At 44.3% G+C, this 26,820-nt stretch overlaps 1 long non-coding RNA gene across 2 annotated transcripts in view; it reads left to right on the top strand.

Moving 5' to 3' along the window:
• Positions 1-26,820, top strand: part of LOC139045561 (uncharacterized) — a 48,793-nt gene that overhangs the window by 6,053 nt on the left and 15,920 nt on the right. The window contains exons 2-4 of one of the 2 annotated variants that reach the window (XR_011504189.1): positions 6,398-6,472; positions 23,357-23,482; positions 23,770-23,884. This is a non-coding gene — a long non-coding RNA (uncharacterized lncRNA). The remainder of the gene's footprint in view (positions 1-6,397; positions 6,473-23,356; positions 23,483-23,769; positions 23,885-26,820) is intronic. The other variant, XR_011504188.1, reaches the window with a different exon arrangement.

The raw sequence follows: 26,820 nt of genomic DNA, 5'->3' as shown, positions 1-26,820 counted from the left end.
GTCACACAGCAAGTGCACTCCTGGGAGGATGGGGTGTGTGTGTATTTTTTAATTTAATTTTTGTCAGATAATTCTGTTGAAGAAAATAATTTCCGAAGTGGAGGGTGGGGGCCCTGAAAAGCTGTTGGCTCCCTGCAGACAAGTCCGTTAGCACAGCGTGTCGGCATTCCTAACCGAAGACGGTGCTGAGCATGCTCACCTTGCACCTTGCAGGGATGTCCTGAGGCTGTGGGTAGGGGGCTCATAGACCCTTTGTGTGTCAAACTTCACTGCAATGCAAAGCATTGCCAGGTTATTAGGATGCACAAGCCACCTTCTCCACATCCTAGATTCAGGATTGCCATGAACTAAACTAAGCTGGTAGCTCTGAGCTCATGCAGTCCACAGATCAGAGACTGTGATGCTCTGAGATCACCGGCCCCCCCCACAACCGCTTGGAGCAGGGGTTTCCTCCTCGGCATCCCTGACAAGGCACATGCAGCTGCCTCGTTTACCATCTGAAGTCTACGTAGCGACCCATGGGCTTTCTTGTGTCCTAATCTGATCTTGCTGTTGAAACTATCAGGGACTTGAAAACCCCTTGATAGGAGCTGGAATAAGAAGTTCAAGTCCGAACTCCTTCACATATAAGCTGCACAAATCTAGTGAGCTTTTTAGACCTCTCTGTGTATCTGTGTCATCCGTAAATTGGAGATCATGAAAACACATGTGGGTTATTGTAAACGTCACATGCAACATTGGACACCAAACTGCTGTAAGCATGATCCGGGCTGAGCAAAGGCCTGTGGATGCTCTGTTCACCCACAGTGCAAGCCCCTCGCAGCTGAGAAGGAGGGATAGGAATAGTTCCCAAATGACAACTACTGGGAAGAAAGCTAGAATCCAGAGCACCGGACGTCAGAAACGTGAGCCAGCAGAGGAGGCAAAGTCATCTGTTAGCGTTTCTTGAAGGAGATCCATATCTAGGCAGCCCCCTTTCAGCCCAGAACATCCTGGGATCACTGGTTTTCTCACATATGTGAGTCCTGTCCCCCAGCCATGTGACAAGTCCCTGATGGAGGTCAGAGGTGCCTGTTTCCATGTTCTCTCCTCAGAACCGTCCTACTGAGCCCCAGCCTGGCTCCTCGCAAGAGCTCAGGATCCCTTTCAGAGCTGCTCCTCAGCTGCTCACCGCCCTGGCACATGTGTTGCTCTCCTGAGATGCCTTGTTGAGCCAGGGCCTGGAACACAGATGGCTCCCTCTTCCGCCTTCCTCTCCCAATGACCCCTGATGGGGCTACAGACTCAGCTTGCTGCCAGCCTGCTTCACACACTTATTCAGGCCCTTCGTTCCCTTTTGATTCAATGGGAATCAACTGCAGGGAATTCAGGGACGAACAGGCTTGGTCCCCACTCGCGTGGATCTTGGAAAGCTCCTAGTGAAGGAACCCTACCAGGTCTGAGGAATCCTGACTGGCTCATTGCTGAGCTGAGGACAAGGAGAGCCACGCTTCAATTAGGGCCATGCCAAGAAGGAGCATCAGGAACAACGAGCCACTTCCTTTCATCCACACGATGGCCTCTGTGAGGATTTTCATACCCATTTTCCCAATGAGGAAACTAAAGCTCAGAGAAGGGTAGTAAGTGGCAGAGCCAGGCTTACAAATAAAATCTTTTAACTCCACTTAATGCACATTCCTAATAAACCAAGATGTTTCAAATCGTGTGCTCGGTGAGAAGCCCAAGATAAATTTTGGGATGAGGATAGTGGAAAGAGTACTAAAATTGGTCTGTTCTGCCTGGATAAGAAGTTATTCAATAAATGAACATGAGTCAGTGGGGAGGTGGCATTTTCTCCTTGGAAAACATGGGTGTAATTCTGCAATTAGAGGTTCCAGTAAAAGTGGGTGGGCAGCTCCTTGGAAACATAAATCTCTTCCAATAGGCAAAGATGAGCAGCTGTAGCTACACAGGCTGGGGGCCAGGAAAGGGCAGGAACTTTGTGTTTTACGTCATGACCACTTGGAGCCCACCCCACCTTTGGCCACAAATCCTTAACTGGGATTCCTTCTTCACTTTTGCTTCTACAATCCCTCCTTCTCCCAGCCATCTCAGCAATATTTATTTTAAAAATATGAATACATAGATTTGTGTGTATATATATATATATATATACACACACATATATATACACATACATACACAAATATGTGTGTATAACCATGTGACTTTCCCAATAAAACACTTCCCTGGTTTCCTAGCTCCACAAGTTGGACTCTGAACTCTTAAGTGCGGCAGTGTGGCTTCTGAGTTTGTCTTAGCTTAAGTTGACCCCAAAGCAGACCCTGAGACAAGGACTTGGTTTCACCCATTGACTACTCAGAGGCAAGAGAGCAGAGGCATCTACCCATCCATGCTAGCTCCTCACTGGCTAAGGCTTGCTTCTGGGAATATTAACTTCCCAACGTGTCTGTCTGCTCTTTGCATGGCCAGCTCACTCCCAGGAGGACAGTGAGCCCTCAGATGGAGAGTGGGCCCACAAATGCTTGAGATAGAAGTTGTTGGCATGTAAAGAACTGCCCACCGAAGCTGCCGACACCCACCCAGAGAGAGCCAAAGGGATGCAGGTCAGTCAGTGGGGCATCTGTTGCAAGGACTCTGCATGAATTTCCCTCTCAAGTTGCATCTTCTGCTAGTGGAATCCCAGATTTCACAGAAGTGTTACTCAATGAGTGAAAAAACCCACGTGGGTCACACATGGTTATGGTGCGTTTAAGAGTGTGTTTATTTGAAGAAGCAGGCAATTAACCTTTCTGTAGTACTGTAGTAGATTGATCAGCTTATGAATTTTGGACTCGTTTCTTTTTAATATCAAATCCCGTACCCTCAACTAATAGGCATGAGAAGGAAGCCAATGACAATGAAAAACTAACTCATAGCAATCAGAAAGCTCCCTGCGTGGTTGGCAGGAGGAAAGGCTCTGATCAGCTCACTTCCTGGACATGGACAGAAACACCTTATGAAGTCTTGGAGTCTTGTAGGATTCTGTATTACAAGGGAACGATTTAAGTGCATCCTTTAAACTTTTCTTAGTAAGGCAAAACATAGCACCTGAGCAGGTATATGGGAATTTAACTTGAGTTTTTGATTAGATAAAGTTTGAAAGCTACTCCCAAACATTTAGTCTCTCCTCAGACTCTCATCTTTTGCACATGGTGGTCCCTCTACTGAGATTATCCTTCCCATGTTTGTCTATTTCCATCTCTGTGAAATCTTCTCTGACTAGCACATCTAGACGTAAGCATTCCCACCCTTGTCTCTTCTTCATATCTTGTAAATACTTCATTATAACCCTTGAAATCATTAACCCCTTTCTGAACTTTATTTTATTTATCTGTAATATAAAGTGTGCACAATAATGAGTTTTGAGGCCTAAAGTATTTGACTCTATTACAATCTCTAATTATTGTTTTAATAGCAAGATCACCTAATTTGCAGAATAATATGCTTTTCTCTTTTTTTATTTTTAAATCTATTTCAGATTGGTTGTCATAAAAATTCCTTCATTCAAGGCATTTGCTAAATGTTTTTTATGTGCCAAGCCTAGTGGGACACACCTAAAATTTATTATTCCCATCCTTGAAAAATTTATTTTCCTGCTAGCAAGCAGACGTATAAGCTCAGGAAAAAAACTAAGAAATAATTCCAGTCACTTGGAGAATCAGTAGGAATACATGCCAGGGGGAAGATCACCATGAGTTGGAGCAACACTTCAAGGACATGACGCTGTAGCTAAGCCTTGGGGGAATAATAAGATACGGTATTTCTGATTATAGGAGGACATCCTAAATTAGTACAGTGTCGGTTACACGGAACCACAATGAGAATAAACAAGATTTGAGATTGAAGGAGAGGAGAACCGTGACGAATCTCCCTGGAACAGCTCTTTTGTGCTGGAGTGGAGTTGGAGATATGGTTGGAAGGGTGCAGATTTGGGAGAACTTAAATGCCAGCCAATGGAATTTGACATCAGACAACATGAAACCAATAACCGTTTTTTTTTCTTTTTGGTGAGAAAGATTGGCCCTGAGCTAACATCTGTTACCAATCTTCCTCTTTTTGCTTGAGAAAGATTGTCACTGAGCTAACATCTGTGCCAATATTCCTCTATTTTGTATGTGGGATGCTGCCACAGCATGGCTTGATGAGCAGTGAGTAAGTCCATGCCCAAGGTCCGAACCCGTGAACCCTGGGCCACCGAAGCAGAGCACGTGAGCTTAACTCCTATGCCATCCAGAGGGCCCCACTGGTAACTTTTTAAGAAAGAGCAGAGCCTTAAGATGTTTGTATTGAAGAAGGTCAATGTGGCAGCTGTGTGGAAGTTGGATTGGGTGAGGGTGAGAGAAGGCTGCCCACTGAGACCTTCAGGAGAACATGGCTTGAGGTGGGGAAAGGAGAAGGAGATGCTCCTATGATGGGACATTGATCTGGACAGCAAGAAAGAAGAAGGATGCAATAATGAGGACTGCAAGGTTTGGCTCTTGGCCAGGAGAACAGTGGTGGTGGTGATCCAAGGGGTTAGGAGAAATTGACGCAAAGAGGTAAGACTTGTTACAGCCATATGAATGGGGAGTGTGTGCATATAGGGGGCACAAACAGTTTTGCTGTGAGAGGAGGAAACCAGAGCAGGAAAGGAGATAGAGGCAGCCAGAGGTAGGATTGAAAGTCCTTGTCTTTGAACACAGCTTGGTTTCAGACATACTCACTACCTGAGCCATTCTTTGAAGCATACAGGGGCCCTGACTTCCCAGAGCATCAATAATGCAACATGGAAATTGCAGGTCTGTCCCTGAATAAAGACCATGGGCTTAGGAAAGTAAGCCATTTGAGAAGCTCTTCCTTTATCACAGTAATGATAAATACGGTCTGTGTTAAGAACCTGGGATGGAATTTGATGCTTGACTTTTTGTCATGTGACCACACAGTTTTTATACTTTCATTTTGGCTGATGACACTACTTAGTTTTGTCTTTAGACAAAACCACAGCTATTCATAACATTTACAGAAACACGTTCACTGATGTTTTGCATGGGAATCCCTTAAGTTCAGTGGCTCTCACAATATTTTTGCCGTCCTAACACTCCTGAGGTGTACAGTATGCTCAGATCAATAACAGAGAGTCAATTTCCATGGCTCCAATTTCAGCAGGAGAATGGAAGGGCATACATCACTCAGTGCTTGAGTCAGGATCGGAGGGAAAGAGAGCAGAAAGCCCCGCAGGTGGTTCTGCTAGAGCCCCCAGGTGACAGGTCCTCCTTGGGGACTCACTGGCTTCTAGTTCAAGCACAACCTGGGCTCATCCATCTGTCTAAACAGAATTTTATGCCTTGCCTTCCACCATCCTAATTCTAAACCTAGTGTCAACCCTCACAAGGATTCAAGACCTTTTAAGACCCAGTTGTAGTTTTCCTTTATCTGAGAAATCACCCCTGCCTTGCACAGCTGAGGTAATCTCTTCAATGCACTATCCTTGCCCTTCATTCAGTATGAGACTGAGCGTCTGTCTTCCCCGCTAGACCGTGAGCTCCTTGAGAGTGGGTGCCATGTTTTATTCACATCTGAAGCCCAGCATTGCATCTAGCATAGTGCTTGGCACAGGGTAGAACCATAGTGAAAGCTTACAGGTGGAATGAATGGATGGATGCCTCGAAAAATATACTTCTGCAACCTTCAGTCTCTCTGCTGTTTCTTACTTCCTTTCCAAAGCTCTGAGGGGGCCTTGGCCTCAGCCTCTTGCTCTGGAGTCTCCTTCTCTTCTGGTGCTGCTGCTGCCTCCTCCATCCCGGGCTTGCGTTCCTCCGGAGTGGTTAGAGAAGACAGTCTTTCCAGCTCTATGGGTTTGGATTCTGTGACATGTGAGTTGTTGCACGCTATGATAGTTTTTCAAAAGCTCACATGTGCAGAGCATTTCAAAATCCCCCAGCCATCATGTCCTTTATCTTATCCTCACGTTACTGCCATCCTGGGAGATTGACAGGGAAGGTATCATTATTCAGCTGTTATACACAAGAAAACTGAGGTACTTGAGAGTACAGTGACATGACTGAGGGTGCACAGTAGCAGGTGGAGGAGTTAGGACTGGGACCAGTTTCTCTGTCTCAAAATTGTTTTTTTTCCACTTCATCACATTTGATGTTTTTCAATCAGTTTCTATTTTCTTTCTGCCTTTGAGGATTTGTCCAGTATTTCTCTGTTAGAGCCGAGTGGGGGACACCATGACGAATGTCTGACCCTTGCCTCTTCTGATTTTTTTGGAAGGACTCCACTTTCCCTGACTGGAAAATCCAACAGAAACTGTTATTTCTGAGATGTCCAATATCTGACCTCTCACACTTCACATTTCTCATTTCTCTTCCAGAAGTCATGCTGGCCCAGAGGACTTCGGAGCCTCCTTCGGAGGCTTGGAACAAGACTGATCGGAAAGTGCTATTTGGTATCCATCCTCTTAAAAGAGAATACTAGAATATACATTGTTCTATTTTTTACAATTTTTTCTCTGCCTTCCTGTCCCCCTCCTTCTTGTTCCGCTCCTCTTCCTCCTCCTCCATCTTGCCTGTCTCTTCCTTGAAGCATTTTAAATATCCCCTTAGATATGGCAATTAAATTTATTCACTAAGTCATCCTTCGCTTTATTATAATGAAAACTAATGCATAGTTTTCTTTCTGCAATAGTTTGCTAACATTCCCGGCTAGAATACAAGAAACCTGTATTCTAGTCATCCTCTCTTAGTCACTGGTTTTGTGACTTCAGAGAAGTCACATAAACTTTCAGTTCTCTGGTTGTTCGTGTTGCATTCTCAATTATTTAATTACATGATTGCCTCTCTTATCAGACTGTGGACAATCAGCTCCATCTTGTTCAAATTTGTATTCTCAACGTTTAGTACACTTTCCAGTAAATATAGGTTGAAGCTCTGAGATGCCAGAGAGAGGATGGGAAGTAATTAACTGCAGAAAAAGCACACCAAGTATCCCTATTCATCTATCCAATGCTTCCCTTGTTGTTTGAGAAGGAAAACAGCAACATCAAAGGGGGTAGAAGGTGTGATATGTGTGTGCGTGTCTGCACACTCAAATGCACAGATGGCGTTTGTTCTGAATGGAGGACATAGAGTTGTTGGCAGCAAGAGAGGGGAGGGAGCCATGAGTGACAGAGATGCAGACCAAAGAGTGGATCATTTAATATCAGGATCTGGCATGACCAGAAAACATTGACTTAAAATTCTCTAGCCAAATACTCAACAGATGCCTAGTCAAATGCCCATGGTGTTAGCACCACTGTGTGGCAACAACTGGGAGTCAAGTGTTCTTTTAACTCACTGGGTGACCTAAGGAACGTTATTGCTAATTCAGGGTGACCTTTAAATTTCCAAGTGGACAGAGGACAATGAATGTTGTTAGCTGGACTTGGGAGGATGTAAAAATGCACACAGATTGTTGAGACTATCAGGCCATTTTCTGGGGAAATAGAGTCCTATTGGGATTTGCTTGTTTTGCTATTGCTTCCTCTCAACATTGCCAAGGGAAAGGCTACAAACTGCCAGAAAATCAAAATATTAGTAAAAGGATTATTGAACTGGGGACAAGGGACACCCGGAAGATAGAAATTTCTTTCCAAGAGAAAGACTGTGAAATATATATGAAGGTAGGCAATGGAATAGAGAAACCACATGCGGTTAGTATAATTGGGACCCTGACATTATGGAGAAGGCAATGCTGCTCAATAATTTAAAAGCACAAGAGATACGACAAATGAATCCTGGGAAAGCACTCGGTTCAGGAGCTTGGCAAGGGAACTAGGAAGATAGGAAAGCATTTTTACCAATGGGGAGAAGAGAATAGAGCATATTTTGTAAGAATGAGGATGCTTTGCATATCATATTTTGGGGGAATAATTTCAACATTAAACTGATTTTCAAAATAATACACATAATTAAATTTATACGAGAAAATATTTAGTGTGAAAAGGCCCAGATTCTCAGCTATTTTTGAAGTCCTTATGTACTTTGAGGCTGCCCCCATCACAGTTTTCTTGGGATTAAGCTGCTCGCCAACTCTCAGCTGATTTCCCATTACAATGGTCAGTGTGAGACTCAGATGCACACCTCCATCCTTCTCCTGCGATTTGGGGGGCACTCCAACAACTCAGCTAACTGTGCTTCATCTTCTGAAAGTCATTCTGCTCTATTTTGGTCATTTTCCCATATGGAATAGGGAAAATAAAACAACAAAAACAAAAGCACACAATTCCTGTGAGCCTCACACATTGTGTGTATGTAAGAAGAGGGCAAATGCTTTCTCTGAGCATCCAGATAACTTTTCCACAAAACCTCAGATTTTGTTTGTTTTCCTTAAACTTCAGAAGCAGGCTGTTTCCCGCCATGATCTTGAGATGTTAGAGGTAGTGGAGGGGTCTGTTTCCTGTGTGTTTACTTATTGTGGAGCATCTGTTTCTACACACAGAGCTCCGCTCGTTGTCTGGCATTCATTTCATCCTTTTGACTGGATCTCACCAGGATTTTACTCTGAGTGGACCCTCTGCTTTAAGAGCCATTATTTGACTCTGTTACACCTGAGGACCTGTTGCAGAATGATGCAACAATACATACTGTTCTAAAACATCGCAAGGGGTGTCTGTTTTGCACACATGATCACCTTTCTCATAACGTAAGTGAACTATAAATATCAAAGCCAGAATAGATGTGAGACCATCTATGGTCCAAAGAGGGGCGGGAGATTTGGCTAAAGGACATCCCTAATTTGGACAAAAGGGAATGTAATTCCTGGACAGAATGTCTATCAGAAAATTAAATGGGCGTTGTATTTGCATTTGCCTATAGAGTGAGGGAGCCCTCGACACTGAAATTCACTCACTCATTACTAAGCCGTCAGATGAGAGCTGGCCATGGGTTGGCAAAACTGGTAAACTGGAGGAGTTTGTTTTCGTAGGCACTGACCTCCATATTCCCTGCACAGAGATCTCAGGCTCTATGTAAGGCAGTTGGTGCCCTAACACTTCAGAGATTGGCGTTCAGTCATTTTTCACTTAGAAATCCTTTTCACCATGGCATACCCTTTCCTGATCCTCCCTTCTCGTTGGACCCCTTTCTCCTTCCTCCTCTGAGGTCATCATGTAAGGTGGATGTCACATCTGACAATCACCAGTGACCACAGAATGGAAGCTCTGCCTTTCTCTGCCTGAGAGCTCAGTGTTGAGGAGGTTGCCGTAATGTTCACACTCAACATTTTTTGATTTTAGATTTCTAGGTTTGTAAACTCTTCTTCGAACTTCTAGGAGTCCTGGGTTCCAATTGTTCCCCTGGCACTCACTCACTGTGAGTGATCCTGGGCATCTTCCTTCTCTCTTGGCCAAGGATTTCTCCATGTGAATTTTAAACCATCTTATTTGGTGCTGTACTTGAAAGCAAAAAGCAAAGCTCAAGTGAAAGGATTTAATATTATTGTGACGATTTTCCAACCACAGGGAAAAGGTTTTGGATGTTTGCTTGTGCTGAAATGTTGACAGCCTGTGTCTATCGAAACATTCATCTCTTTTCTACCCAAGAGACCCTTCCTGTCCCCTCTGAGTCGAGGTTCATATCCTATCCTCCAGCAAGAAATTGCTGCAAGGCTATGTAGAATAAAGATTTATTTGTGCTTAGCTTAAAATGAATTTCATCCCTGTCACCCGAATGAAATATTGCATCTTGGGCCATCACCAAGAGGAAATTCCAAGTCTGCTAAATGCCTTCCTGCTCGTGACACAGGAGCATGAGCAAAGCTCCAAACAAGCTCAGGCGCCTGCCTCATTTTCCAGCCTCGTCTCCCCCAGCTCCCGCCACAGGCTCCCCATGCTTCAAACACACAATGACGTGTAGTTTTCCATTGTCCATGTTCTTTTTTTTTTTTTTTTTAACATTTTTATAGGACTTCGACTTTATTTATTTAAGTATTTTTATTGAGGTAACATTGGTTTACAACATTATATAAATTTCAGGTGCACATCATTTTATTTCAGTTTCTTTGTAGACTACATCGTGTTCATCACCCAAAGTCTAATTACCATCCATCACCGTACACATGTGCCCTGTCATCCCTTTCTCTTCCTCCCTCCCTCCTCCAGTAACGACCAATCTAGTCTCTGTATCTATGTGTTTGTTGTTGTTCTTGTTTTTATCTTCCACTTATGAGTAAAATCATATGGTACTTGACTTTCTCCATCTGACATATTTTGCTGAGCATAACACCCTTACGTTACATCCATGTTGTCACAAAAGGAAGATTTCATCTTTTTTTATGGCTGGCTATCATTCCATTTTGTGTGTATATACCACATCTTCTTTATCCATTTATCCATTGACGGGCACTTAGGTTGTTTCCAAGTCTTGGCTATTGTGAATAATGCTGCAGTGAACATAGGGGTGCAAATATCTTTTTAACTTAGTGTTTTCCTGCTCTTTGGATAAATACCCAGAAGTTGAATAGCTGGATTATACGGTAGTTCTATTCTTAGTTTTCTGAGGAATATGCATAGTGTTTTCCACAGTAGCTGCACCAGTTTACATTCCCACCAGCAGTGTATGAGGCTTCCCTTTTCTCCACATCCTCTTCAACACTTGTTATTTCTTGTCTTGTTAATTATAACCATTCTGACAGGCGTGAGGTGATATCTCATTGTGGCTTTGATTTGCATTTCCCTAATAATTAATGATGTTGAACATCTTGTCGTGTGCCTGTTGGCCGTCTATGTGTCTTCTTTGGAAAAATGTCTGTTCAGATCCTCTGTTCAGGTTTTTAACTGGATTGTTTGTTTTGTTGTTGTTGAGTTGTATGAGTTCTTTATATATTTTGAATGTTAACCCCTTATTGGATATATGATTTGTAAGTACCTTCTCCCAATTTTTAGGTTGTCTTTTTGTTTTGTTGATGGTTTCCTTTATTGTGCAGAAGGCGCTTAGTTTGATGTAGTCCCATTTGTTTATTTTTTCTTTTCTCTTGCCCGGTGAGACATGCTATTCAAAATCATGCTGCTAAGACCAGTTTCAAAGAGTGTATTGCCTGTGTTTTCTTCTAGAAGTTTTATGGTTTCAAGTGTTACGTTCAAGTCTTTAATCCATTTTGAGTTAATTACTATGTATGGTGTAAGACAATGTTCTATTTTCATTCTTTTGCACGTGGTTGTCCAATTTTCTCAACACCATTTATTGAAGAGACTTTCCTTTCTCCATTGTATGTTCTTGACTCCCTTGTCAAAAATTAGCTGTCTGTAGATGCATGAGGTTATTTCTGGGCTCTTGATTCTGTGCCGTTGATCTGTGCGTCTGTTTTTCTGACAGAAGTATGCTGTTTCAGTTACTACAGCTTTGTAGTATATTTTGAAATCAGGGAGTGTGATACCTCCAACTTTGATGTTTTTATCAAGATTGCTTTTGTTATTCAGGGCCTTTTGTTGTTCCATACAAATTTTAGGATTCTTTGTTCCATTTCTGTGAAAAATGTCATTGGGACTTTGATAAGGATTGCATTGAATCTGTAGATTGCTTTAGGAAGTATGGACATTTTAACTATGTTAATTCTGCCAATCCAAGGGCACAGAATATCTTTCCATTTCTGTGTGATTTCAAGAGATCACCACTGCCTTGAATTTTTAAATTGTCTTTTTATTTTTATAGCATTTGACCATATTTGTAAGCACAATACGTTGCATAGTTTTGCCTATATTTGAACGTCATATGCATTGAATCAAATAATTTATATTCTTCTGACTTGCTTTTTTCACTCAACATTACATTTTTGAGATTCATCCATGTTAATGCATGAGGCTAAAGTCCATTAGTTATTTCTAGTGCTGTAGAGTATTCCATTGTATAAATCATCACAATATATGTATCCATTCTCCCGATGATATTTTTTTTGTTCCTATAAGAAATGCTCATAGACATTTTTGAGCATTTGTCTTGATGCATTTTACAAATATCTTTAAAATACAAACTTAGAAATGGCAGTGTTGCATCAAAGAATATGCACATTTCAATTCATTTGGCAATGCAAAATTGTTTTTAAAAGTGATTATACCAATTTATCCTTTCTTCAGTACTGTTTGCAGTATATAGGTTCTTTGGCTTTTTTTTTTAACTTTCTCCCCCTTTTTGGTTTGATTTCTAGCCCTCCTCCATACTTCGATTTTCTTCAACTAGTATGGAAGTTATATATAGGTATACATATTCATATAATATACATATTTAATTTAAATTCTAAACTTATTTAATATCTTTCACTTCTTCCAAATAATACCAGAATTTGATAGCATTAACTCTGATCATCCCAATTCTGAATAGTGTGCTATTGTTGTCCTGAATTTTAGCTCTACCCTGTTTCTTTATACAAATTATACATATGACAATAGTTTAATGCAGTATATGTTTTTATATTTACCCATGTGTTTAACATTTTCTTTGTTTACTATTCCATCTTTATTGTCCAACTTTCCTTCTGGAATTATTGTACTACTTCCTGAAGAACTGGACATAGAATTCTAGCCTGACAGTTATTTTTTGTCCCTAGAACTTTGGAGATATTGTTCAATTTTCATTATTAATATTGAAAAGTCAGATTTAATCTAATTGAGTTCTTATATAAGTATTCTGGCTTTTCTTTATACCTCCTAAGATTTTCTCTTTGTCTTGCTGTTTTGTAATTTGACTGAACAATATCTGGATATGGAATTCTTCTCATTTATCCTGCTTGGGATTTATCAGGTTTCTTGAATCTGAGAATTGTTGCTTTCAAACAGTTGTGGAAAATTTTCATTCATTTTCTTTAAATATTGCTTTTATCTTGGCCTTTCTCCTTTCTCTTGAGGACTCTAGTTAGACATATGTTTTACTCTCTCACTCTACTGCTCGTATCTTTTAGCTTTTTAGCTTTCTTGTGTTTCTCTTGGTATTTGTCTCTTTGGGGAATGCTCTGGATAATTTCTTCAGATAAATCTTACAGTTCACAAATTTTACCTTCAATTCCATCTGCAGTTAGATTTGGCCACTTTTATTTTTTTAATGTTTGTTTTAAATTTTTTTTTTTTTTTGAGGAAGATTAGCCCTGAGCTAACTGCTGCCAATCCTCCTCTTTTTGCTGAGAAAGACTGGCCTTGAGCTAACATCCATGCCCATCTTCCTCTAATTTATATGTGCGACACCTACCACAGCGTGGCTTGCCAAGTGGTGCCATGTCCGCACCCAGGATCCGAACCAGCAAACCCCTGGCCGCTGAAGCAGAACGTGTGAACTTAACCGCTGCGCCACTGGGCCAGCCCCATTGGCCAGTTTTATTTTAACACAGACACATTTTTATTTTCTTTTAGCTCTAGATGTTGTATTTGTTCCTTTTTTCCATTTTGCATCTGTCTGATCAATTTTGATAATATATTATTTTTTATCATTCCTTTAATTACTCTTTTTAACATTATTAAAGATATTTGTTTTATATTCTGTTCCTTATAATGAAATACAGTCTGTGCTGCTCTGATTCTGGATTATTTATGGCAACTCTAACGGTGGTGTTCCTCCTTGTCTGTTTAGTGAACTTTTATTGAGAAAGGATGTTCTTTGGATCTATACCTGCGGGAATTTTCTGAGGTCTTGAAAGATTTGCTTCTTCAGATCAGTAACAATTTTGGACGACTAAAGGATAAAGCCTAGGGGACTTTTTTATTTCTACAGAGATAAATTTAATTTTGATCACAAATCCACAAGAGGGCAGGTTCAAGTTTAGGTAGTATAAGAGATGTCTTTCTTTAATTTTGCTCTTTCTTTTTCTCTCTCTCTCTCTCTTTCTTTCTTATTCTATTAGAACATGGATCCACTGTATACATTTGTAGGGTATACATTTTATCTCCTTGTTCTCCCACTCAAAGTGTTGCTCCTCAAGGGGGTCTGGCTGTTGGGGGTATCTTCCATTTAATCACCTCTGATAAAGGCCCAGATTTGTATCCTATATCATTTATTACTCATTAAAACCCAAATCCCTGGTACCCTGAAATCAACAGGCATCCCCAAAACTTTCTGGCTCCTGGACTGGTTTAGTCTGTGGACTCATGCCTATGCTTCCTTGTCATTTCAGGCTTCTGGGAAATTCCTTTTTCCTCCACCTCAGTCATGCATCAAAATAAGTTTTTAATATTTTAACTGCATTTAAACTGTGCTTTACTGGAGATTTTCCTATAAATATCTAGTCTATCATATTGTCTCATATAGAATCCCCACCCTGAAAATTCTTCAGCCTTCACACTTATTACAACAGCTGTCGTGGTCAGTTTATTGGTCCGACACTCCCCGAGAGCTTCTTAAAGGCAAAGGACTGTGATCTCCTCATCTTTTAATTTCAGTGTTTGACACAAAGGTGAGACTCAATCAAAGTTGGTTGCATGAATGAAATAATACATTTTTAAAACAATAAGGCAATAGCCAGAGACTTCCCCTACACCAAACAGAATCAATTTATTAAACTTGGTTACTCTGATATTCCAGGTTGATAGACTACAAATTGGACATTTAAAGTAATGATAGTCTTCACCTCAGAAATTCTGAAACCACTAGCAGATTCATGGGGTTTGAAACCTTGCTGAGAGTTAATTAGCTTGAATATAGAATGCTCTGAGGGACTATGGCTGCAAGGGTGGGAAGAGATGAGCCCAAGAGGTAGCAAGATGGAGAAGCAGGGGGCATCTGCCAAGCAGGTGCTTTCAGCCTGCTGGAGCGGTACTAACAGGGGTGGGAGCCCCTGTGAGACAGCGCCGAGGGTAAGCTGGAGCAAGGAGGGGAGCTCTTGCTGGATCCTGCTCATGCTGTGGGCGTTGTCCTAGGTGGGAGTGTAACTGCTTCCGCTGCTAGTGTCCTCCTCTTCTACGCAGGCCCGTCTGAGGACTCCAAGCTGGCAGACAGTACCGATTTGTCCATTGTAGAGTGTGGCGAAGACTCTTCTGGCAGCAGTAATCCAAGAACTGCTGGATGAAAAGGATCCTAATGTAACAAAGAGCAAGCCCTCTTCATCTGATTTCACAACTGTCATAATTGGAAACAGCACTCTAGACTCCAACAGCTCCCCCTTGCCCTCAACCAAAGAATCCTAAATAGCTTAAGACTTTAAAGGAAAATGAGTATTTGCATGGTCCCTTCTTTTATTCTCGTTGTAGGGTGTGTGTAGCTTGGCTAGATCATTAAGGATTGTAGCCATGTGTTCCCTCTCAGCCCTGACACTTCTGGGCACATGGTGGGAAAACTTGGGTCAGTCATTCCCTGCCTGGGGACCCCAGTTTTCTCATCTACACCATGGGGGAGGTCATTGAATGCACTCTAAGGAGTTTCGTAGCTTACCAGGTCTAGGATTCTGTAACTGAGAACTGCACTTCCTGATTCTATTAGAGGCCATGATTTATCTACTACTTTGGAAGCTGACAAAGTTTTTCCAGTAAGGCGTTGAGACTCCCCGACCCCTCACTAAAAATGGTGGAGGTGCATCTTTTGAGTCCGTTATTATGCATTTTGCCTAGAGACACGAGGACAACTTTCATTCCTGGTGACTTTTATTCCTGGAGCCATACACTTGAAAAATCACATCAAAATAAAGATATTTCATCCGTTACTCCTTCTTCCTGTGGATTCATCCAATTTGCCTCGTTCTTTTGGTCTTGAGGGCTGCCTCAGGAATCTTGCATTTTCATGTGATTACTTTTGGAGGCCCAGCCAGCACTAATTCTTCCATATCATCATAATATAGAGTCATTTCATCAATTCTGAGACCCAGGAACAGGTTGGGCCTGGGTGCCTGTTGTATTTAGATTTCCCCCAATATTTCAGATCTTCCTCAGTTCCTCTCTCTCAGTTCTTAAAGAGTTTTAGGGTCACACGGACTGATTTCCTAGGACTGTGCCCCAGTTCTCTCTCAGACACCCTGACAGCAGCTTTCCCTTCTCCCTCCTGCCCCAGATGGCCCAGTTTCCCCAACACACCTTTAATGAGCAGGCTCCCAGGTGCTGAGGCTACGAGGACAGGGTCTCCAGGACTCATGGCACGGTGGGGAGGGGGAGGCAGGGCTGCTTTATGACTCCCAAGGCCCTAGGCACTTTCGCCTTCATGGACCCCTTCCTCTGTTAAATTTTTTTTTTTAATGTAAGATTATATTTTATGACAGCATTGGTATAAGGATGAATACAATCTGTGTTGGATTCATTACTGCATGTTCATTATTACTATCTTCAGATTTTCTTCTGATTTTAGAAGAAATTAAGACATTTTCACCTGTCCCTAAAGATATCATGGGTCCCAGGCACCATGCCTAACAGGCAAGTCAGCCCTGGGCGAGGGGAGAGGCATTGTATAAACAAAGATGCAGGTGAGCAGGCCACGGCAGCCCCCTAGGAGCCCAGCATTCTCTGGGACCTCAGAGTAGGGTCTCCTAATTCAACACACGTGGGCCCTGCCAAGGGAAAGACAGTCAAACATGAAGCTTGAGCCAAGGGTTGAGGCTGAGTAAGAAGTGGTGAGGCAAAGAGAGATAGGAAGGTATTTTGAGAAGCAAGAAATAGGAGCTTGTGTACAGGGAACCAGAAGCTGTTTGATGTTGGAGCAGAAAGTACGAAATGCAGGTGGTCAGAGACGGGGCTGGAGAGTCAGAGGGGTCCAGTTGGTGACAAATTTCATAGGTCAGTTTAGTAGCATGAACTTTGTCCAGATGAACCAGACAGAGCTATAGAGAGACTTCAAAATGAGAATAGCGTGACAAGATTTCAGACCGGAAAGACTGGTTAACACGTGTCTAAATGGAACTAGGCAAGAAGGGAGGTGTGTGTGTGCATGCACTCATTCCAGGAGAAGCTAGAGGGCATATTCTGCTCCCCTGGGGCCTCTTTGAAGGCCAGTAGACTTTCTCCCATGGACATTCCATTGGTCTGAAAGCACAGCCTCTGACAAAGTCAGTTTTAGGAGCAGAGGCCGCACAGTACAGTCTCCCAAAACTCTTGTGAAAAAAATACAAAGTTAAAAAATTTTTGTCCTGTGATATCATATGTGACAATGTTCAGTACTGTTCCCAATAGACAGAATCTCATATAGAAGCCACCATCTTTCCTCCCTACTAAATATTGCACAGTTCCTTGAACTGGCGCTGCTCCCCTGGGCCCTCATGTGCCTTCTCACATGCTGTTCCCTCACCCAGCAGACCTTTCCCTCCTTGGCTTGCTTGCTGAATACCTGCAGTCTTTAAGATGCAGCTCAAGTGCCTCCTATGAAGGTCCTTCAGCTTCTTGCCACCACCCCTCCCACCCCGTTACTCCTTCCTTCCTTTGGGCGATGGCAAGGTGTGGTTCTCCCCAATCAGAGCACCTCACTGGGTACCGCCACGTGGGAACATGGCTGGGGGCTCTACCAGAAGGGCAGGTCCTTAAGGGCAGGGATTCTGTTTAAGTGTATCTTTAGGATCCGGGCCACTGTCCTGCATACAAGAGCTGGCCCAACCTTGACTCAACAGACCTGTCAATCATGAACCTTTGAAGCCAACTTCTTTTGATTTTAAGCAAAGCTCGCTAAATATGAAAAACATCAACGAAGCAGGATTTTTGAACTTTAAACTGTACTAAAATTTCTTTTACAGAACTGTCTATGCTTTAATCCCTCATTTTTACAGCATTATCTCACTTCTTCAGAGGTTGTAAATCTCATAGTACAGGAGCAAGAGTCACCACTAGGGGAATTTCTTTTATTTTTTGTATAAAATAGTTTTAGGCTCACAGTCATGTCAATGCATTCTACTATAGAGGCCTTTCTAATAGAACAAAATGGAATCCTGCATGTGCTTAATTAGACTTCAGTTTTCTGGCTTTAGTTTCCTGCTTGACACAGAGGAAGGCATTTAGGAAGGAGCTGAATGCGTGTGATTCACATGGTGAGTCTGGGTGATGATGTGTCCAGGGCCCTCAGAGGAAATAGAGATGATGGAGTCCACTCTGGGCCCCCTCAAGATCAAGGCTCTTCTGTTTGCTAAGGATGGAGGAAGAGAGCAAAGGGCTTGAAAATTCTTAAATATGTGCCTGAGTCTGCATGCAGCCTGGTGCCCCAGATGCTCAGGCCTCTCCTCCGGCTAGCTGAGTCCTCTGGACCCAGAGCAGAAAGACCCAGGCTGAGGTCAGAGTGGGGACAGGCTGGAAGGGGGCATTGCTCCCATTGATGGAGTGTGCACTGTGTGCCAGCCACTGTGTGAGGATCCTGCAGACCCCGTCTCATTCAATCCTCACAGATCATGTGTGAGGGTCCTGCAGACCCCCTCTCGTTCAATCCTCACTGTTCATTCATTCAAGGAATGTTTAACAAAAGCAGCTCCTGGCATCATAATGGAGATACAGGGATTATTAAATTGTTAAAACAGCAAAGTCCCAGTTGCCCACTGAGTCGGCGGTGAGAGAGCTGACTGAAGCGCAATGGGAGAATAATGGTTTAGAGGAGGGAACAGCAAGTGTGAAAGCCTTGAGGCAGGACCACGTGTAGCATGCTTGAAAAATAACAACCACCCTGCTGAATAATTACTAGTATTCCCATTTTACAGATAAGAATTCCAAGGCATTGTAAGGCAAAGCAACTAGTCCAAGGTCACAGACCTGGTGAGCGGTAGAGCTGTAATTTTAACCTGAGTCTCTCTGACACCAAAGCCTTTGTTCCCTCGATCACACTGCTACGTTTAAAGTCAGGTCTTGGTAGTTGAAAAAGAGAATGGGGCGACCCCTGAGCTTACCATCCGGCCTCACCCTCCCAGGGAAGTTTCCTGGATCCTTCCTCCATCCATACATCAAGCAATGTATATTGACTGTGCACCTCCTATGTGCCCACCTGTGCCAGGCAGCAAGGGAAGCCCAGTGTTTGACCTGTCGCAACCTTACTCAAAAGACCTCTGACAGAGGGTCCAAAGTCAAGCCTGGGGGTGGTCCGAGAAGCAGAGATTCCTTTCCACCTGGGTAGCCCAGGCAGGCTGGCTGGAGGAGTTAGAATATGGGCTGGGCTTGGAGAGTGAGAAGGGTAGGTACGCTTCTGGGCTCGTGCCTGCTCAGCTTTCGCATCATCCTCCCCTACAGTAGGTAATATTATTTGTTGACCATTTTTATTTTCCTTCCCTCTCTTGCCAAGGCTTCCTAGTGGGCAGAATGTTGTCTGTTCCGCTCACCTTAACTTTGGCCACATGACTTGCACTGGTTAATGGATGTGGGTAGAAGTGATAGGCGTCTGCTTTGATTTGCATCTTTAAGAGTCATGGCAAGGCTGCATTTATCCCTCCACTTCGCCAGGAAAAGGAAACACCCAGGCAGCTGCTGGTCCCAGAATGAGTAGGCATGTGGAGCAGACCTAAATCCACCCATTGTTTAGGACAAGCTCAGCCCAACCCAGCTGACTGGGGCCAAGCTGGGCAGATGCCATCAAGGTCACAGCAGACTTATCCACCCGTGAAAGTGACATAACTATTTGTTTTAATAAGCCAGTGGGATTAAATTGTGTGTTACTTGGCACTATTACAGCAGGATTTGAATAATTCACTTGTGCCCTCAGTCTTAGGCAAACTCAGGTAAGCCCCTTAGCTACTCTGAGAGGACAGGGCACATGATGGAAACCAGCCTGAGTATACATCAATTGCTCAAGTTCAAACACTCCACAGTTCAGAATCCGGTCTCTGACTTTATAGACATCCCAAAGATTGTGTGCCTACAGATTGCACACAGCACAGTGAATGAGAAATAAAAAAAATAAAGTTGGGTCATGTGTCCCAATAACTCTGTTCCTTACAATGGTTGCTATTAACTGTGTTCCTCCGAATCCAGGAGCACTGGAAGGGTTGCTGGGGGACCAGCCATGGTAAGAGGAGGACAAGGGGACCATGGATTCTAGTCCCTCATCCTGCCTGCAACTCAGGAACCTCTACTTTTTTTGGTTGTATACAATCAGATTCCAGAGGATTTTGTTTGAAGTTGAAATCCACTACTGAAAAATGTTTAGGATCGCTAGTGTACATGAAGAGCCCAAACTCTACACCCTGATACTTAAGGGCCTCATAACCCCTCCCTACTCTTTTGTCTGATGGTAAATCCCATTTCTCCCTTCGCTCCAGGCCCTGCTCCCAACAGTCCGTGACCCCCGTTTACTATTCCCAAGCTTGAGCAGGTTTCCCTGCCTCCTTTGCCCCTCTTCTCTCTGTCTGCAACACTCCCTCCCTACTATCTACTGGGCCTCAGAGCCCACATCAGTAATGGAGAAAGGCCCTCTGGGAGCATCTAGTCCAACCTCTCTGATCCATAATGTCTCAGTGCTTCTTTGTAAATTCCAGCATCTGCTGAGTATTTACTGAAGACAGGCACTGCTCAGCATTTTACATGAATTAGCTCAGTGAGTCCCTCAATATTTTGAGCTGCAAACTATTATTCTTTTCATTTTATAGGTGAGGAAACTGAAACCAAGCCAGGTTAAGTAACTTACTCAAGGTCAGACAGCTAGTTATTAGATCAACAGTGTCTGAATTTACACAGGCTCCAGAATCTGCACTTCAAACTTCCAAAAGATTGCCTCCCTCATTTTATATATGAAGAAACTCTAGCCTTGAGTGGAAAGGGATTTGTTTAAGGCCATACAGCTGGTCTGTGGCCACACAGGCCAGCACTCAGGTCTCCCAAGGCTAGCCCCATTGGCTGACGGCACAGCTGTGCCTCTGGGCTCCACTCAACCCTGGCTGTGCCCATATTGGAGGTGCGGGGCTGGTGGCAGAGCCAGGAGGCATCTCTGCAACTGAGCCTCCTGCCAGCTGGCCTCACCTGTGCGTGGTCCACCATGGGCATTTCTTCTTGCTCATAAGTTCCATATCATTTCATCATCGAGTTCATTGCTGGAAGGCGTCTTGGAACACCTCTGGGCCCGTGGCTTTAAACAGACCACTCATTGGTGTCATCTGGGAAAGTTTTTAAAACACTCACAGGGATTCTGATTTAATGCTCCAGGGGTTGGGCCAGGACACTGATATTTTTGACAAACTCCCAGGTGGTTCTAAAGCGCAGCCAGAGCTGAGATGCTCTGCTCTAATCCAGCCTCCTGCTGCTCCACCCTTTTCATAGAAAGAGAAATGACCACGCGGGTCCCCAAAGAGCAGCAAAGCCTCGCCTGGAAGCCAAGCCCTTCTGATTCTAAAGCTCATTCTCTTTTCCATCAATCAGAAGTCTTCCCTAACCACTGCGGGCAACAGCGTTCTCCCTCCTCCTACGGTGCGTGAGCCCGGAGCACAGCAAATGAAAATCCCACCTGGCTGGGAAAAAATAAAGACAGCTGGGCACAGAAACTGAGATGGCATTGAGGCTATCCTGGAGGGCCCAATCCAATCACTGGGGTCAGAAACTGTAGGCATTGTCAGCTTTTCCTACTGTCCTTTGTCTTAGATTTAGTAACTCACTCCCCCCACTCCCTCCTCCCTGCCCCCACCTGGACCTTGAACTTTTCACGGGGTGGAGGCTGAGGTGGGCTGAGCTCTGGCCACCACCCTCCCACCACCCCTACCCCTCACCCCAGCATTTCAGATGTAGCATACCACGAATATTGCATTTTTTAATATAGTGGTAAGGAATTACCAAACATATCATATTTTATCTTTTGTTCTGGATCAAAGGCCTTTAAAATCTGAAATGCCACTTCAAAATCCAAAATCTTGTCAGTATGGGCGTGCCAGTTTAACCGGGGGTTGAAAAATCATCCTCACTTTTACAGCCTCTTGCTCTGTAGTTGTCCCTGGTTACTGTTCTGCCTCTGTCTCCACAGAGACCACTCTGGGCCCAGTAACCATGGTGATAGGAGAAGACGTGAGCAGATGGGAGCTCTACTTCCAGAATTTAAACATCCTCATGTTGGGGGAGGTGTGTGGGGAATGAGGGAAGGGAGGAAAAAGAGCTAACTGGGGAGGGAGAAGTTACACTATTCTTAACCCAGGAACGGATCGCAATGCTGGGACAAACCATAAGGCATGATTTTTTTGTTGCTGAGCCAAGCTCTTCTCCTTGACCTCAATAATGATTTATTCCTCTCTCTTCCTCTTGCAATCAGACTCTTCTAGACAATGACATTCCTAGGGAGACGGAGACAAAAGCTTTCTGTAACACGCAGAGTTGGAAGCATTTTTTAAACATATTTGAGCGCATTGCATTAATATATTTTTAAAGATGTATTACTCACTTTGGAAAACAAGGTTCTGAAACTGTATTGATTTAGGTCCAATATAATTGTGGTGTATTGGGAAGACTACAGCCCAGAAACTATGACAGCGGGGCTGGAAGCGTGGTTCAGTTACTCGCCCCCGGGCAGCCTTGGGCCAGTCCGTTTCCCAGAGACTTGGTTTATATCTCTAAGATGCTCTTAAGATACCTGTTGGCTTTGAAATTATGTGAAAAAAACCTTATTGGATGTTGAACCGAGACTTTCTATATCAGTTTATGCTGAGACCCCAAAGGTTGACATCGGTAAAATAGGTGACAGACGACTACACAGGGCATGTGAAAAAATAGCAAAATCAGTTTTTCAGTCCTTTGTCTAAAGCAAGGTGGAAGAGGACAGGGAAGATTTCTTCAGAGAGAGTTTCAGTTTGCTGAGTATCATTCCCAGCTCACGGGAGAGAAGAGTGGGTCACTCTGCCCACTGACTACCCGAAACCCAGGGAGAGGGGTACCAATAAACCCACGAAAGCTTGGGAGAGCTTGACCCATGAAATTCTGGAATTTGGGGAAACATAGGAACTGTACCTGACTCAGGACGGTGGTCACGGCTGAATGCTGAGGCCTGGGGGCAGGATGAGAAAGATGGTGGGTTCGAGAAATTCTGGGAAGAGAAAGAAAGTAGAGAGAAAGAGAGAAGCTTTAGGTTGGACAAAGAGTTTGGGAGTTTTTATTTCAGACTGAAATAGGCTTTTCATTTGGTTTATTTACTGAGGGCAACTGGAAAAGCTGAGACCAGCCTGAGACTTCCTCCACGGGTGAGGGTGGGAGGGGATGTCCATAGGGAGCATTTAATGAGGAATGAAGAGAAAAAACGAAGTGGCTTTCTGTTTGTACCCTATTGTGCCAGCTGGTTCGATAAACTGGTTATGGGCTGAATTGTGTCCCCCCCAAGATTCATCTGTGGAAGGCCTAACCCCAGAACCTCAGAATGTGACTGTATTTGGAGAAAGGGCCTTTAAAGAGGTAATCAGGGTAAAATAAGGCCATTTGGGTGGGCCCTGATCCAATATGACTGGATTCCTTATAACAAAATATTAGGATGCAGACACACACAGAGAAGAGGCCGTGTGAAGACACAGGAGGATGGTAGGCATCTACAAGCCAAGGAGAGAGGCCTCGGGAGAAACCAACCCTGCTGACACCTTGATCTCGGATTCCAGAATGGTGAGAAAACTTCTGTTTATGCAGCCCAGTCTGTGACACTTTGTTCTGGCAGCCCTAGGGCACTAAGATACTGGCTGTGATTATTTCGTCACTTCAACCGCCTGTATCATTGGCCTGAAGGGAGAATAGGCTCCCCCCCCCCCCCCCCCCCCCCCCCGCAAGGGTCTCTGCAAAGATATTACTTCTCAAGTCTGAAAAGGGACCTGAGGTTTTGCTGCTTTTCTGTATCCTCCCAACTCACTCTTGAATTAGTGTTGGATACCTTCTCTCTTTTCTCTGCATCACAGGTCTGGGATATTGGCTGTCCCACTACCTTGGGTTCAGGTACACAGAAGCTCATGGCATTTCTCCTGGATCTCAGAACTGGAAGTGAATGCCAAGGCAGGTCTGCTTGTAGATGAGGTAGGAGACTGCCCATGCTGTGATCATTCAAGGCAAGTAGATAAGTCTCCCGGCTCCAAGCCTGACAAAACCCCAAACCGAATGGAACCTACACCCAAAGCCCTTCCCTACTTTGCTCACCAATTCTGAAAATGCTTTTTCTGAGGTTCTCTTCCTGCCTCTCCACAAGGTCCAGAGCCGGAAGGAGCCACAGGGCTGGCTCTGGCCATCACCATGACATTTAGTACAGGATTCCCATTTTTCATCTTCTCACCTACTAGCCTTGAATAAACCAATAAAAGGAAGCAAGATATGCAAATAAGTGGGATTCTATCTTTCTATGACCTCTCTCAAACTATGCCCTCTTAGTTCCAAGGACTGTTTCTAAAGGGCAAGAAGCTTCGAGGAAAACTAATCTGCATTCCCAAGTGGCTGATGATGAGACGTGGTCTGGGTGATTGCAGTGGTGTCTCCCAAGCCTGTTCTGCTTGGAGACTAGGCCGAACTGAGCCCAGAATTGGGAAGTCCCATGAGGACTTGTTGAGGCAGAAGAACAGGATTCTCCCTTCCTACTGGTTCGGCCACAGTCTGCGCTGCCTCACGCCAGGGAGCTAGTAATACACAGACATCCAGGCAGTCCTCTTAGGGTCATGAGCAGAAACTGGGCCTGAACATCTATATTGCTAGGCCCTATGCTCAGAAGTTTTCCTTATTGCCTCTAGTCTAATGCAAGAGCCCTAGAAGGTTGGAAGTAGTGTCCCCTACCATGTGGATGAGGAAAATGGTATTCAGAAGGGTCAAGGAATTTGTCCAGAGCCCTCTAGTCAGTTTCAAAAAGCACAAGCCACGCTAGAGTACTCTAGTGCCTGATGCCGAGCACAGTGCCCTTTCTTTAGCTTAATGCTTATGAAACCTGGAGCTGTTTAAAGATCAAGAAATGTGCTCACTCTCAAATCCTAGAGACAGATTCATATGCTGAGAAAAGAAAAATTATAACCAGCCTCCCAATACCTGCAGTTCACCTGCTTGTGTGCCTCTCCACGCGCCTGGCTGGGGCCCAGGAGTTTGAAGCTCACTAGATGGGTACACCCAATGGCACTTTTGTCATTTGGTGCCCTGTGAGATCCTCAGGTTGATTTCTTGCCACTTGTGATTGCTGAGACTAGAACACAAACCTTCAGCTGTCTAAATGGACCCCGGGAAGACAGGTCATGCCTGAGCTCAGCCTTAGCGGTGGGCTGGAAAGTCGGTCAGATGGAAATGGAGTGGTAGTTTCTTTTCTGTGGCCTGAGCCATCTGTGCATCCCCTCAGAGGACTTGTCTCCATGCACAAAGATGGGTGTCGGTCCAGGTTGGAGTGTTAGGCTTCGAGTGCTTGTTAGGAAGGAGAAATCACAAACAGCAGTCTTGGAACAATCCCCTGACTTGCTGCCCTGCTCAGGAGAATGAGTGCTCCCTCAGAGCATAACCAATCCGGGATGGAGCTGATATCTTTGCAGAGGCCCATTGCCTTCTCCCACCAGGCCTGGCTGGGGAGATATCAACAGGAGAACTTGCACCTGTTAAACCAACAGGCTCTTCTATCTCTATGCTCCTTATCTAAGCTCAGAGCTTCTGGGGCACCTGTGCTCCCTCAGCTGCATCAACTACTCGGTGCTTCTTCTCCCCTTCCCTCTCTTACTGGACTTCATCCCTTTGCCCTCTGGAACTACTGATCTGTGGTAACAACTTCCCCTGCCCCTTTGGACTCTTCATCAAATATTCCATTTCCTTAAGTGTCAAAGCCTGTTTACCCCCGAGGACACAACTTCTCCAGCTGCTTCCTTTTGTGGCAGCTGCTGATTCCCCCTGAGCCCCCATATGTAGAGTTGGGAGGTGGGCTTGCATCTGTGGTGGAAGCTCCTGGTGCCTTGCCCAGACACCTTTATCCATGCTGGAACAGCAGCATCCTAAGTGCAGTAAGTGTGGGCTTCCCACTGCTCACAGCTGCCCCTTTCTCTGCAGAATTGCTCTCGACCAAATGAGGCCACCTTGTGTCAGTGGCCAACAGCTGACTGGCACAGGGGTACAAAAGGCTGGCCACCTGTCTCAAGTTGGGGCCAATTCTTTGGTATAGTTTGTGCCCCAGAGCTCCTTTGACTGAAGCTAGTCTCCAGGAAAGACCACATCCTTGCTTAGCTTTCTTCCCCAGCTCTATCTTGCTTCCCTCCCTCAATAAATCACTTTCACAAGAGTCCCTACCTCAGGCTCTGCTTTTAGGGAACCTGACATGAGAGCCCCTGCTCTTTGGGGCTGCAGTTTGTCACACAGGATTCTGCCATCATACAGAGCTGCTGTCTCTCAGATTCTTAAACTTGAACATGCAATTCTCTGCTCAAGCTTCCTGTGCTTCTGGCTGCCCATTTCTGGCCCTATCCCTAATCCTCGTGTCCATCAAAACCGCCAGCACCCTGAACCCTGGACTCTCCTGTCAACTCCATTCTGTCCTTTCTTCCTTTCTTCTTTGACATGGGCTCTAGGGCCTGTCCCTTCAACTGTCTTTGCCAATATCCTTCAGGCTCTGCCCTGTTATTGTTGTTGCATTTTCCTCGGATATCCCTAACTCCGCACCAATGAAACTACCTGAGCCTCACGAGGACCTCTAGGGAAATTCGTACGACTGTGCAGAATGCTGCCAGAGAACATTCATGGTCTCCAACCCCGATGCTGCCAAGAAATCCTTCTGTTCCCGAGTCAACTTTGTTTCCCATAGTAGTTATTTAAAATCTTCTTGACGATTCTCGAACTTCCCACCCACCACTTCCCACTCCTTCCCCGCAGATAACCTTATCTTCTACTTCACAGAGAAAATAGGTGGCATGGCTACCATCTTCCTCTGCTTCCTGACTTCACACCTGCAGACTGCTTCCTGCCATTCTCATCCTTTTAAAACTTTCTCTACAGCCAAAAAGAAAGCC

Source organism: Equus asinus, chromosome 6 (assembly GCF_041296235.1).
Source record: "Equus asinus isolate D_3611 breed Donkey chromosome 6, EquAss-T2T_v2, whole genome shotgun sequence".
Classification (NCBI taxonomy): Eukaryota; Metazoa; Chordata; class Mammalia; order Perissodactyla; family Equidae; genus Equus; species Equus asinus.
Note: the sequence above shows the minus strand (reverse complement) of the source record. Positions and strands in the feature narration are given on the sequence as shown.